This window comes from Oryzias melastigma, linkage group LG23, assembly GCF_002922805.2.
Source record: "Oryzias melastigma strain HK-1 linkage group LG23, ASM292280v2, whole genome shotgun sequence".
Taxonomy (NCBI): Eukaryota; Metazoa; Chordata; class Actinopteri; order Beloniformes; family Adrianichthyidae; genus Oryzias; species Oryzias melastigma.
The window spans coordinates 20,448,230-20,460,003 of NC_050534.1; the positions used below are offsets into that span (position 1 = coordinate 20,448,230).

Sequence of the window (11,774 nt, forward strand, 5' to 3'; positions counted from 1 at the left end):
TACTTGCAAAGGAAAAAGCTTGTTATTTATTGAATTAACAAGAGGGGACCTGGCGTCCCGCTGTTCCCTCCAGCGACCTGGAAGATTTGATATCCAGCATGGGGGGGTTCTTCTTGAAGTTCTGACTCCTGCTGGAAACAGAACCTCTGCTATTAAAACCTGTCAATGCAACAGATTGCAGAGACTTACAGGAGAGGACTCTGCTGGTTCTGACACGATCACAGCAAAGTGCTCTTAAAGTTAAAACATTTTACTTTATAAACAAGCTATAATAACTAGAAACAGAGATGAAGTTCTTGACTAACACCCATGAAAATAACTAAATCTGGAGGTCCTTTATGCTACACCCCAAATCCAACAACTAGTTGTGTTTTTGATGGTTTAAAACAAATCTGAGGTTCAGCAAAGACATGATTGAGTGCTCATGGGAGGAGTTTGTCAGAAGGTTGAGTAGAATTCAGAATAAATGGTGACTGCTGATATATTGAACTTCAATGAAGATTAAGACGGAAATTAAAACTCGAGAGTGACTTCTGAAGGACCCAATCTGATGTTTTTAATGAGTTCTTTGGGCATTTTACTATTTTAGGAAGAAAATTAAGATTAAAAGTACATTTCTGAGGATGTCTTTATTCAAATTATTGTGACTTAGGAGCAGATTATGCTTTTTTTTTTTTTTTTTTTTTAATAAAAAGATCGTATTTATGATGTAGAAAATACCATGGGCGGGGCACGACAAAGGCCACATCATGAGTTCAAATCCCGCCCGAGTCATGCCAAAGACCCAAAATGGGATCTGGTACTTCATTCGGTACCAGATTAGGGGTTAGGGTACCAGTACCGGGGTTAAGGTAGCGGCACCAGCCACGTACAATCTGGATCCCGAGAGACCGTCCGCATGTCCGATACCACACTGAGAGTTATGGACCCTTGATTCTACAAACAGCCAGCACGTCAAAAAATGACGCGTTGGGGACACCCAAAATGTCCACTTTTGACGTGAAGGGTCGAACCAAACGTCCATGTGACGAATTGGGAGTGAGTGTTGTCTGGACCAACTCAGGCCCACCACTCAAGTGAATTTCTAATGAACTCTACCCACTGGACGAACTGGGTCCTAGAATGCGACACAGGTTTTTAGATTTGGGCTAAAAACAGCATCATCATAACGAAATGACTACTGGGAAATTTCTACATTTGAATAGAAAATAGTTGCTAGTAGGCTGTCGTAGTTAGAAGCTGAGGAAAGTATGGTGTTCTGGTGTTCTATTTCTATCTACTCCACTATTCTTGATCATTTATTCTGCATGTCTCTGTTTGGTGCAGTGTGATTCATGTGTTGTTCCTCTTTCCCACTCCCCTCTGGGGCAGCAGGAAAGATTCCAACTTTCAGGTGGCTCATCTGTGCTCCTGTTCTTGGCAGTGGACCTCGCCTCAGGCTCCTCTCGCACCCCCCAGCTGTCCCATCTAAATCTGGATGAAAACTTTAATTTCATTTCTTCCAGGTCTAGCAAGAAGTTTCAGCTTTTTCAAGAAACATTAAGACTAAAAAAGTCCTTAAACAAAACACTGAATTATTGTTTTTCCTCAGTTTTTGAAATATGTTTATTTCAAGTAATCAGTTGTTTTAAAAGAAGGGAGAAGAAGCACATTTATATAATCCCACCTGCGTTTTAGTCCCCCCAAAGTCCAGTGTACATATTTGGTGCATTTCTTAGTCTTTTCTGATTCAAGAATTCAAAGCACATAGAGAACGCAGAGCCTCGCTTGCATTATCAGGCTCTTGTGCAGCATTTCTTTGTAGTGCGTACTCATGGTCTTTGCATTATCAGTCAGCACTAAAGTGTGCTCATTAGAAGTGCCATTACTGTATTCTAATAAGCGAAGCCACAGCAAGGCGTGAAGACGCCGTGTTTGATTATCTCCACTCCGCCTCGCTGGCTCCGCCCCCTGCACATCCTCTGATCCATCCACACAGTCACATGAGTAATGAGCCGGACTGGAGACGGGAGGAACCGACCCCCAGCTGAGGAAGAGGGCATGAAAGAGGACCTTCCTCTGATAAAAGGATGACCGGTTTGTTTAAAGCTGAATTAATGCTGTGATGTTGCCAGGTTAGGTGTTGACTTTTCAGCATAAAGTTACAGTAGATGGACTTTCACAAGGAGCCGGTTTGGGTCTTTTTCCATTGATAGTCTGAGGGAAAGTGAGAAACTTGTGAGGCCAAGATTAAAATATGTATATATATAAAATATATATATATAACATAAAATATCAGTAAAATTTGTGGGAATAAAATCTTACTTTTGAAAAGTCTCAATAAAAAAAAAATAAATGAATAAAGACAACGCAGAGACATCTCAGGACCCTACGAAGGCCCTACGGGACATTGTATTAAAAGAAAAAACAAAACCAACATAAAAAAAATTAAGTGGCCGTGACCTGCGCGCACCTGATAGTGACCGGTGGGCAGCAGATAGAACAAGATAGAACCAGATTTGTTTTTTTTTTTTAAAGTGGGGGTGCACCCGACAGTGACCAGCGCGCACCTTGTGCACCTGATAGTGACCAGTGCGTAGCAGATAGCACCAGAATTTTTTATTTTTTTTAGAAAAAGAGGGGATTCAGTGCGTAGGCTCACTATGCTACGCAGTCGTCAGGTGAACAACGGAGATCGCTAGCTCAATGACGCGGAGGTTACTAACTTGCTACAGAGGAGATCGCTAGCTCGCTACAGCCGAGCACACTACGCTATCCACCGGGCACCTGGCTAGCATAGCAAGCTAACTCTCCAAATCCAGGTGGGGCCACCACTGAAACAGCAGACAAACCCATTTGGGACCACATTTTCTGCCCAGACTTTTTTCATTTTTCTGCCCGCTGGGGCGGCCGTGGTGCAGTGGTAGGGCGGTCGACTCCTGATCGAAAGTGAGCGGGTTCGATTCCCACCTTGCCCGCCCATGTTTCGAAGTGTCCTTGGGCAAGACGCTGAACCCCGAGTTGCCTCTGGTGGGAGGTTGGCGCCAGTGTTTGGCAGCGGAGCCACCACCAGTGTGTGAATGGCGGAATGGGTCTGTGACTGAAGCGCTTTGGGCCCTCGAAGGAGGGTAGAAAGCGCTATACAAGTATACGCCATTTACCATTTAATAACTAAAAATTAGGGCTGTCAGATTTGTCGCGTTAAAAACGCATTAATCTGACGTGCGCTTGACGCTGACAATTTTTTTGACGCATTAATCGCGGACTTTCTCATACGTGCCTTTCCATACCGCGCGCGCGGGCGTCCCGCCCTTTAATTCACCGGCTGCTCTCACTAGATCACGGGCGGGTCTCCAACCACCGAGCTGCTAGCTAGAACCAGCCGGCGCTAGGACCTGGAGAGCTCCTGCACCCTAACCCGCTCCGGTTCGCGTCCAGTACCACGTCTGGTGGTACCGGCTCGCTTCCGGCGCCGCGTCCCGAGAGCTGCGGACCCCCGACGTTCCGAACAGCAAGCGCACCGGGGGACGTTTTAAATGTTCTGGAGGTTTAAGCGTGATCCAGCCCCAGCATAGCGGTCTGTCTGCCGGCATATTCATGGCGTGAGCTCCGCTGGACACGTCGCTGCATCGAGCTGCAGCCAGAGAACGCGGCGGCAGTAACAGACTGTCAAACTATCCACAGAGTATCCCGCTTTTCTCAGTCTTTAAGGTTTTAAAAAACAAAAGTTAATTGGAAATGATAAATCTCTATTTCATTTATTACTGTAGTTCAGCAGAGGAGGAAAAGATTTGGTCCTGACAAAAAATGAACATGAAAGTGTTATGGAAATTTTATTTTTGATGTTTTTTATTTTATTTTACTGAACGTTGATTGAAGTTTTGAATTTAAAATGCCCTTCACTTGCACTTGGGCTTTTGTTAGGCATTTTATGTTACAGCCTTTTATTGTTAAGAAAGTTTATCTCAATACAATGTTACAAAATAAAGTATTTCTGATGAAAACTATTAATATTGTCATTCTTGTTTTCATAATTAATGTAGAACTGGTAAATTCCATGAACCACACATTTTTTTTCCCTTAAAAAAAGGCCACATGTAAATTTGCGATTAATCGCGAGTTAACTCTGGACAAAATGCGATTAATCGCGATTAAAAATTTTAGTCGCCTGACAGCTCTACTAAAAATATCTAGAAATGACTCATGCACTTTTATTTTATTATTTATTAATTACCAATCAATACTTCTACAGTCGATACCACCATTACTACAGAAGAAAACTTCTCTCCTCAGCGGAAGTCTAAAACTATTTACAGGAACAACTGCTAAACTCAGGAGTCTCTCCTCAACCGTCAGTTGAAAAACTGTTTCGACCACGTTAGACAGTCCGAACCTCTAATACGCTTGAACAAATTAAATAGCATGTTAGCCTGCTTGGGCATATTTGAGCATTTAGAGTTCATTTGTAGCGGCCCCCGCCGCCTCGGCGGATGAAGATAGCAGGGTGACAGGTTGGCCTCGGAGACAGGAAGGAAGCAGGTTAAGATGGAGATCAGGCTTCTATAAATCTCATTTCTGCTGCTGATTTATCAGCTCGCCGCGGTCGCTGTCAGCCACGTCCAGGTGTGACCAGCATGGCAAAGGGCTAACTCATTAGCCGGCCTCATCACAGCAGGAGCTTCCTGCGTGTAGACAGCGGTACGCACGCCGTCTTCCTTCTGTCATCATCATCCTCATTTCCCCTCTCCCTAATCAAAGGAACAGCAGCGTTCCACCTTTCCTCGGATTCCTCCGTTTATGATTGTATTTCCATTGTGGGGCTGAGCAGTGGCCACTCCATCAAGGATTTAATTAAAGCGGTTTAAATGGCCGGGGGTGATTCTCATCATGTCATCACCCTCTTCCCTGTCTCTCATCCTCTGGAGGTTAATATCAGACTAATCCAGTCTCCCCCCCCTAAGCCCTTCCTCAATAATGCATGGCTTCTGTGCGGCCACCTAGAGAGGCTGCCTTCAATGAAAACAGAGCTTACGGGCTCAACCTCTCGCCGCCAACCGCACACACACCCTCAGTGTCGTACAATAGAGGGACATACTCTGTATGTCAGGACCGACTCGCAGCGTTTATGACAGGTCTCCGCTGACCGGATGAACCCACACATCCACCTGATCAGCTCCGGTTTACAAATGTATAACCCAGACAGGAGAAAATGTCCTCAAACCGACAGGAAAGGAATGAGGCGGACAATGGCGGACCGCACGGTTAAAACATTCCAACAGAATCAGGGAATACTGGAAGCATTTTCACCAGAATCATGAAATCTGGCAGAAAAAGTTCAAAAAGACGATCAAAATCGGTTCAAACACAACATTATACACTGATTTTAACACTGCAACGCCCCAAATGCTGGTTAAATATCAGCTGAATGATAAATAAATACATCAGAAGGTGAAAATGATGAAAATGCAAATAAACATTCTAAATACTGAAATAATTTGAGAAATGAATTCATAATTAAAAGTTTAAACAGCTAACTTAAAGATCCAATGCTGGATAAAAATCAGATAAACAATCTAAACAATGAGGGTTAAATACAAATATGTGTGGAATTAAAAAACAAAATGACTATTCGCATGTAATTTTCTAAATATGTGCGGTCAGTGCTGAACTTTATGGCCGCACGGGTCCAGAGAACGGTTTACGTTAGACTTACGGTTTGGGTTAATACACCAAATGGTTCCTGAGTGCAGCTGTGTCTGCAGCTCACCCCTCCCCTAATGGATGGATCAATAGAGAACAAATGTGTGAGAAAAAACGGGACTTTAACTTTAAATATGTGATTAACAACCAAATCCAGACTTAAAATAATGCAGACAATTCAAAAAATTAATTTTTATCACTTTTGAGCTGGTCGCATGTAAATACATTTTAATTGACATCAACTATTAAAAAAATGGATTTGATACATAAGAAACTTTTTCATCCACAATTCAAAATGATTTTTAATTCTAAATTAAAAATTCAATTTGTTATTTAAAAATACATTCAGCAATTTAGAGTTTCAAATGAAAATTTACAATTCATGAATACATTTATGATAAATCTATTGAAATAAAAGCTAAATTTATTGCATTTAAAATTGTCATAAGTTGTTGATTCTTATTTCAATTTACACTGAAAATAGGCCAAAATTACAATTCAACCTTAAATTAACAAAACTTAAAAAAGTAAAATCAATTGTATTTAATATTTTATTTTAAGTAATTTATGAAAAATGAATTTTACAATCCAATCTAAAAAACCCAAAACATTTTAATTCATTGTTTTGAATCTCTAAATGAAGTTTATTTGGCTGTTGATCTCTATAAATGGGGCTTTAAAAATGCTAAATTTTGGACAAATCACAAGAAATATTTAATTCCTGAAAATATAGTCAAAAACCCTCCGTGTGCTGCCCCCTACAGGTTAAACCAGGAACTACAGGGGAATTTTGTGATTTGTCGACTGCTGTAAGTCCCAGAAGTTTCACGCCATCGTGCTCTGCAGCTCCAGAAGAAAAGCCCCGCCCATCTTTGATGCTGAAACACGTGTCAAAGTCAAGGCCCGGGGGCCGGATCCGGACCTCCGGGTAATTCTGTCCAGGGCCCGATGTATCCTGATGTTTTCTTGCACTTATCTCTAGAATTTTGACAAAATATATTTTTATGGAGAGTAAAATATTGAAAGTTATTTAAGGTTTAAGTTGATTTATTCTGGAATAATATTCCTGCCTTTTTATAATTCATAATTATGTTAAAAATTTACAGTTTTAAAGTTTTAAAAATTGGTATTCTGCTAAATTTTATGAATATTTTGACATTTACTAAGAAAAAAGTTTTCCTGCTCTGGTCTGATTTAGCACATAGTAACAGAAACGTAACCAACAAGATCCGGTTATTTTTCAAAATAAAATATTTTTCAAAGATAAAGACTCAATAAAACGAATAAAACCCGTCAAATTGACGTCAAGCTCATTTTACCTGAATTTTAAAATAAAAATTGCCCAATTGGGCGGAAAACTACCCAATCTGGCAACACTGCTGGAGTTTGGTGCTTCAGTGACACATGTGACTTTTCCTAAAGTGAAACGAGCACCGACACGGGGTTTCGTTCTACGAGCTTATCTCAGATTAAAGAAAATTAAAGTCTCTTTGCTGCATCATCATTAAAAATGAGGCACAGGAAGGAAGTTCAGAAACTCACGGTGACGAGCGGCTCAGCCAGAATCCTGTCCGGCATCCAAATCCTCCTTGGATGAGTTCCATCAATGTGGTTTTCATCCCAGCAGAAGAAATCACTAATTTGATTGAGTTTAGCTTCTATTTTTGACCAAACTCTGATCATCTCCTGGTTCCACTGCTGTCCTTGTGTCAGCAGGTCCTCCTGTGTTAGCCCCGCCCCCTCCTCCAGGTGTGTCCAATTAAAGATCTTCTCAGAGGAGCTCTCTGTCATTTCTCTGTCAAGCATTTTTCATCTACAGAGTTGAAAGAGGGATTTATGTGAAATGACTTAAAAAAAAAAAATCAGTCAGGAATAGAACGTATCTTTAGAATAGCACATGTTTAAAAAAAATACAGTTTCATGTTGATTATTGCTTTTTAATCCAGGTTTGATCAATTGTGAGAGATTTTTAAAAAGGAGGGTTTCTATCATTAAAGGTTTGACTCAATCAAATGAGTTTAACTTATTGGTGATTTTCTGATGAAAACGTCCTGAAAAAACGACTCAGATTTCTTGATTTTGGTTAAAAACGGCAAAATTATAATTAAAAGACTCCTGGAAATGCTCTGAAAATAGATCAAAAATGAGTTTTTAAAAGTTAAAATAAGTCATAGAACTTGTTTCATGCCAAATCCACCTCAGATGGGCCTGGATCTAACTCCTGATCATCCTTGTGTCCCTTTCTGAATGTTGATTTTGGAACTCTGACCTCTGCTGACCTCTGGATGAGTCCTCTGGTTCCTGTTCCAGCTCCTCTCCATCTGCTGGCCCTCACTGAGGTTCTGTCATTTCCTTACCGTGGCGGGGAGATCTAAGCGGCGGCACAACCGATCTCCATCACATATATTTGCGGTTTAATCCGGCAGCAGGTTTGTGCCGACGAGCGTCTCTGACAGCCCGGCCTGAGGATTTACTGCAGCTTCAGGCTGTGGGTGGAAGATAAACGCAGAGCAAACAGGACCGGAGAGCAGCTGCTGTGTGAGCGTAACGTCAGAAATACTGAGCCTAAAAACAGTTTGACTTCTTTGTATCAATTTATATAGTTGTAATGTTCAGTAGGAACGAAGGGGAAGGGGTTACAGACTTCAAATCAAGTCAAACTCTTTCTAATGAGGGTCACATAACTGTTTTCTTCTCTGATGTGGGGCTGGTTTATAGGCTAACAGAAAAAGTGTAGCAATCACAGCCTAAACGTAAAGATTTATGGTTTTTCAGAAAGCCACACATAGTGAAATAAAAAGAATTCATTTCTGTAATCTTTATAGAAAAAATAATAATAACATTTTTAAAAAGTAGATATATAGCATTACCTATGCTAATGCTAGTGTGAATGCTTTAAGCTGAATGTGGCTGCTGAAGATGCTGAAATTGATAGCTGAAATGACTGAAGCTGATAGTTGAAAACACTGAAGCTGATAGCTAGCTAGAATATTAGCAAAATGCCAAAACAGCCTAAAAAATGAAAAAAAAAAACTATAAATTAGCCAAAACAGCTGGCATGTAGCTGAAATATTAGCTAAATGCCAAATTAGCCACAAAAAAGTAAAATTTCTAATTTAGAGCTTTACAGCTATCATAATGCTAAAATATTAGCTAAACTCAAAATTAGCCAAAAAAAAAGGGGAAAAAAAGTCTAAATTAGCCATAAGAGCTAGCATGTAGCTGAAATATAAGCTGAATGTCAAATGAGCGTAAAAACTGGTAAACATTTTAGCCTAAAAAGCTAGCATAAAGCAAAACTATTAGCTTAGCTCCAAATTAGTATTAAAAACTGAAAAAAATCCTAAATTAGCCAAAGAAGCTAGCATGTAGCTGAAATATTAGCTCAGAATTGCATAAAAAATTCTTAGCAACTACCAAACAGTGGAAAAAGCTAGCATAAAAAGTTGAATATTTAAAGAGCTGAAGAGCTATAGAAGTCCAAAAAACGTACGGAAGAAACATAATAAAAAAGTCAGGTTCTATGTGGATCTCTATCTGTGTTTCAAATGTGAAACCAGGCCTGATATCCACCAGAACTGCGTTTTTATTTTTTTTTTCTTTAACTTCTTTTGGTTCGATTCTTGCTTCGTCTTTTATCTTTCCGACTGGTAAACTTCACCCAAATCATGTGACAAAACAAACATCTGATCATAGATTCATTCTTTATATTCTCCGTTTGTTGCTTCAATGATTCTTTCCAAACTCTTTGAGTGGATTTTCCCAGAACCTGAATGAAGATTCCTTCAGGCGACGGAGTGTCTGTGGAACAAAAGCGGATGTGGACGGCGATCTGTTATTAAACCGAGCACATCTAATGACCTTTTCACCAATAGCTGCGCCCGTGTGTGCGTGCACGAGTGTGTGGGAGGAGAGGCAGGTAGGCTTTGGCTGCTAATGAAGACAGGGATATACACGACAACTACCAATTAAAGATGTCAGAGCCGCCGCATTTCCGCCGGTTGGCCATTCCGCTTCACCCGTTCTCCGGTTCTCCCTTGCATCCTTCGCCGCACAATTAGGAGGCAGGTGGATGTGGTTGTAGAAATGGCCTCATTGGCTTCTCCTTTCAGTTTTTGGCAGGTGTGCATTGGTGGAGCGCCACAACCTCCAATTAAAACGTGATAGGTTGGTATCAATGCAGCGGTGGAGAGCTCGCCGCGGCGTTGATACTGAGGTGAAAGTCTCCGCCCGTGCAGCCCTCTGTTCCCGTGCTCCGCCCGGTAACCTGGAATCCTCTCCTCGGAGGATTTAACGGCGCCACGCGGCTGAATCTCCTCTTTGGCCGCAGCCATTAATGGCATTTCATGGATTTCCTCCATAATTTATCATAGTTCAGCTGATGGGGAGCAATTACCATTCCACCACGCTGACCTTCTCCTAATGAGAGTGCTCTGATTTACATTGTGAAAATAGATGATTAGGATCAGACTGACACTCGGGCCACATGGCCAAGCAGTAGTTTATCACGAAATACCAGGAAAGTGCGAGCAGCACCGCCCCCGTCCACAGCGCCCGTGAGCGTCACGAGAACAGGTGGTTGAGCTACGATGGCATGAAGCCGTTCGGCTTGATGAAAATCATGTTTTTAACATTTTCATGATGATGGACAACTTTTATACGGATCATTGGTAGACTAAAAATGGTAAATTTCTAATGAACTCCTGCCACTCTGGAGAAACTATGTCCTTGAAAGTGACACAGCTGTTTGGATTTTAGATAAAAACTGGATCTTTACAATTAAAATCCTCTGGGAATACTTTAAAAATACATAAAAAGAAGATCAAAGAGGGACGTTAAAGTTGCAGCTTCAAAGCCTCATAGCAACAATGCTAGTTTTGTGTTTTTTGTTGACGAAAGTTTGATATTTCAACTAAACTTTATGTTGGCCACTCAATTAAAAAGACTTAAGTTAGAGAAATATTGCTCATGTTTGCATAAATGCTGAAGAATTCTTACATATTTTCTCCAAACTTAATCCTCTATCTTTACAAAAACACTGTAGTTGTCCCCATTGACTGTATAAGAGAACTGGAGTGAGTGAGTGTGATATCAATCTCAGAAATAGCTTAATAGTGTGAATGTTTATAATGTCCAGCTCGTTCAGGGCAGTACTGCTTGTATTTTATGTATTCATAAATTTTATAGTTTTTAAAATAATGTGCAAAATATGCCCCATAGGAAATGAATGAGAAAGTCTTCACATTTCAAATAAGTAGATTAGCAACAAACCTTTAAATGCATTAATGGACTATGTTTTCATCTTCAAAAAATCAGAGTTTACCAAAATATTTAGCAATATGCTAACGTTTTTGGCTAATTTGTTATCTACTGAGGTTTTTTGTACAAATTTGTAGTTAGCATGTTGCTAAAATATTAGCTAAACTCTAAGTCTCAAAAACCTTAGTAGATAAAAAAATAGCCAAAAACATTAGCATGTTGCTAAAATATTAGCCTAACGTTTTTGGCTATTTTATTTATCCCATAAGGTTTTTGAGGCTTAGAGTTTTGCTAATATTTTAGCAACATGCTAACGTTTTTGGCTAATTTGTTATCTGCTGAAGTTTTTTGTGCTAATTTTGAGTTTAGCTAATAGTTTAGCCACAGTCTAACATTTTTGGCTATTTTTTTTATCTACTCAGGTTTTAGAGGCTTATTAAGAGAGTAGATCGTCTTTTGGAGGAATTTTAGGCTGTTTTGAAGTTTAGCTAGTATTTAAGCTACAAGCTAACTTTTTTGGCTATTTTAGCATCTACTAAGTGTTTTTTTTGGGGCTAATTTGGAGTTCAGCTCATATGTAAGCAACGCGTTCAATATTTTCTTTCCAAATTGGCATGTATTAGGGATTTTTAAGCAATTTTACTACAAAATTTTGAGAAATTATGTAAACTTCAGCACGGTTTTGTACTTTAATGAAATTTCCAGTCTTTTAGCAAATTTAACATTTTGCTAATAGCTTTTGAATTTTTAGCAAACCCATTCTGGAATCAAAGTTTTATACATAAAGTAAAATTCTATTTGAATGTCAACTCTTTGTAGGAAGTGGGAGGGTAAAA

At 40.0% G+C, this 11,774-nt stretch overlaps 2 long non-coding RNA genes across 2 annotated transcripts in view; both read right to left on the reverse strand.

Moving 5' to 3' along the window:
• LOC118598062 overlaps window positions 1-8,381 on the reverse strand; it is a 37,353-nt gene extending 28,972 nt beyond the window's left edge. Inside the window, exon 1 of the long non-coding RNA XR_004947147.1 lies at window positions 7,222-8,381. This is a non-coding gene — a long non-coding RNA (uncharacterized LOC118598062). The remainder of the gene's footprint in view (window positions 1-7,221) is intronic.
• The window catches only part of LOC112159215, a 60,379-nt gene that overhangs the window by 46,344 nt on the left and 2,261 nt on the right, over window positions 1-11,774 (reverse strand). The window lies entirely within an intron of this gene.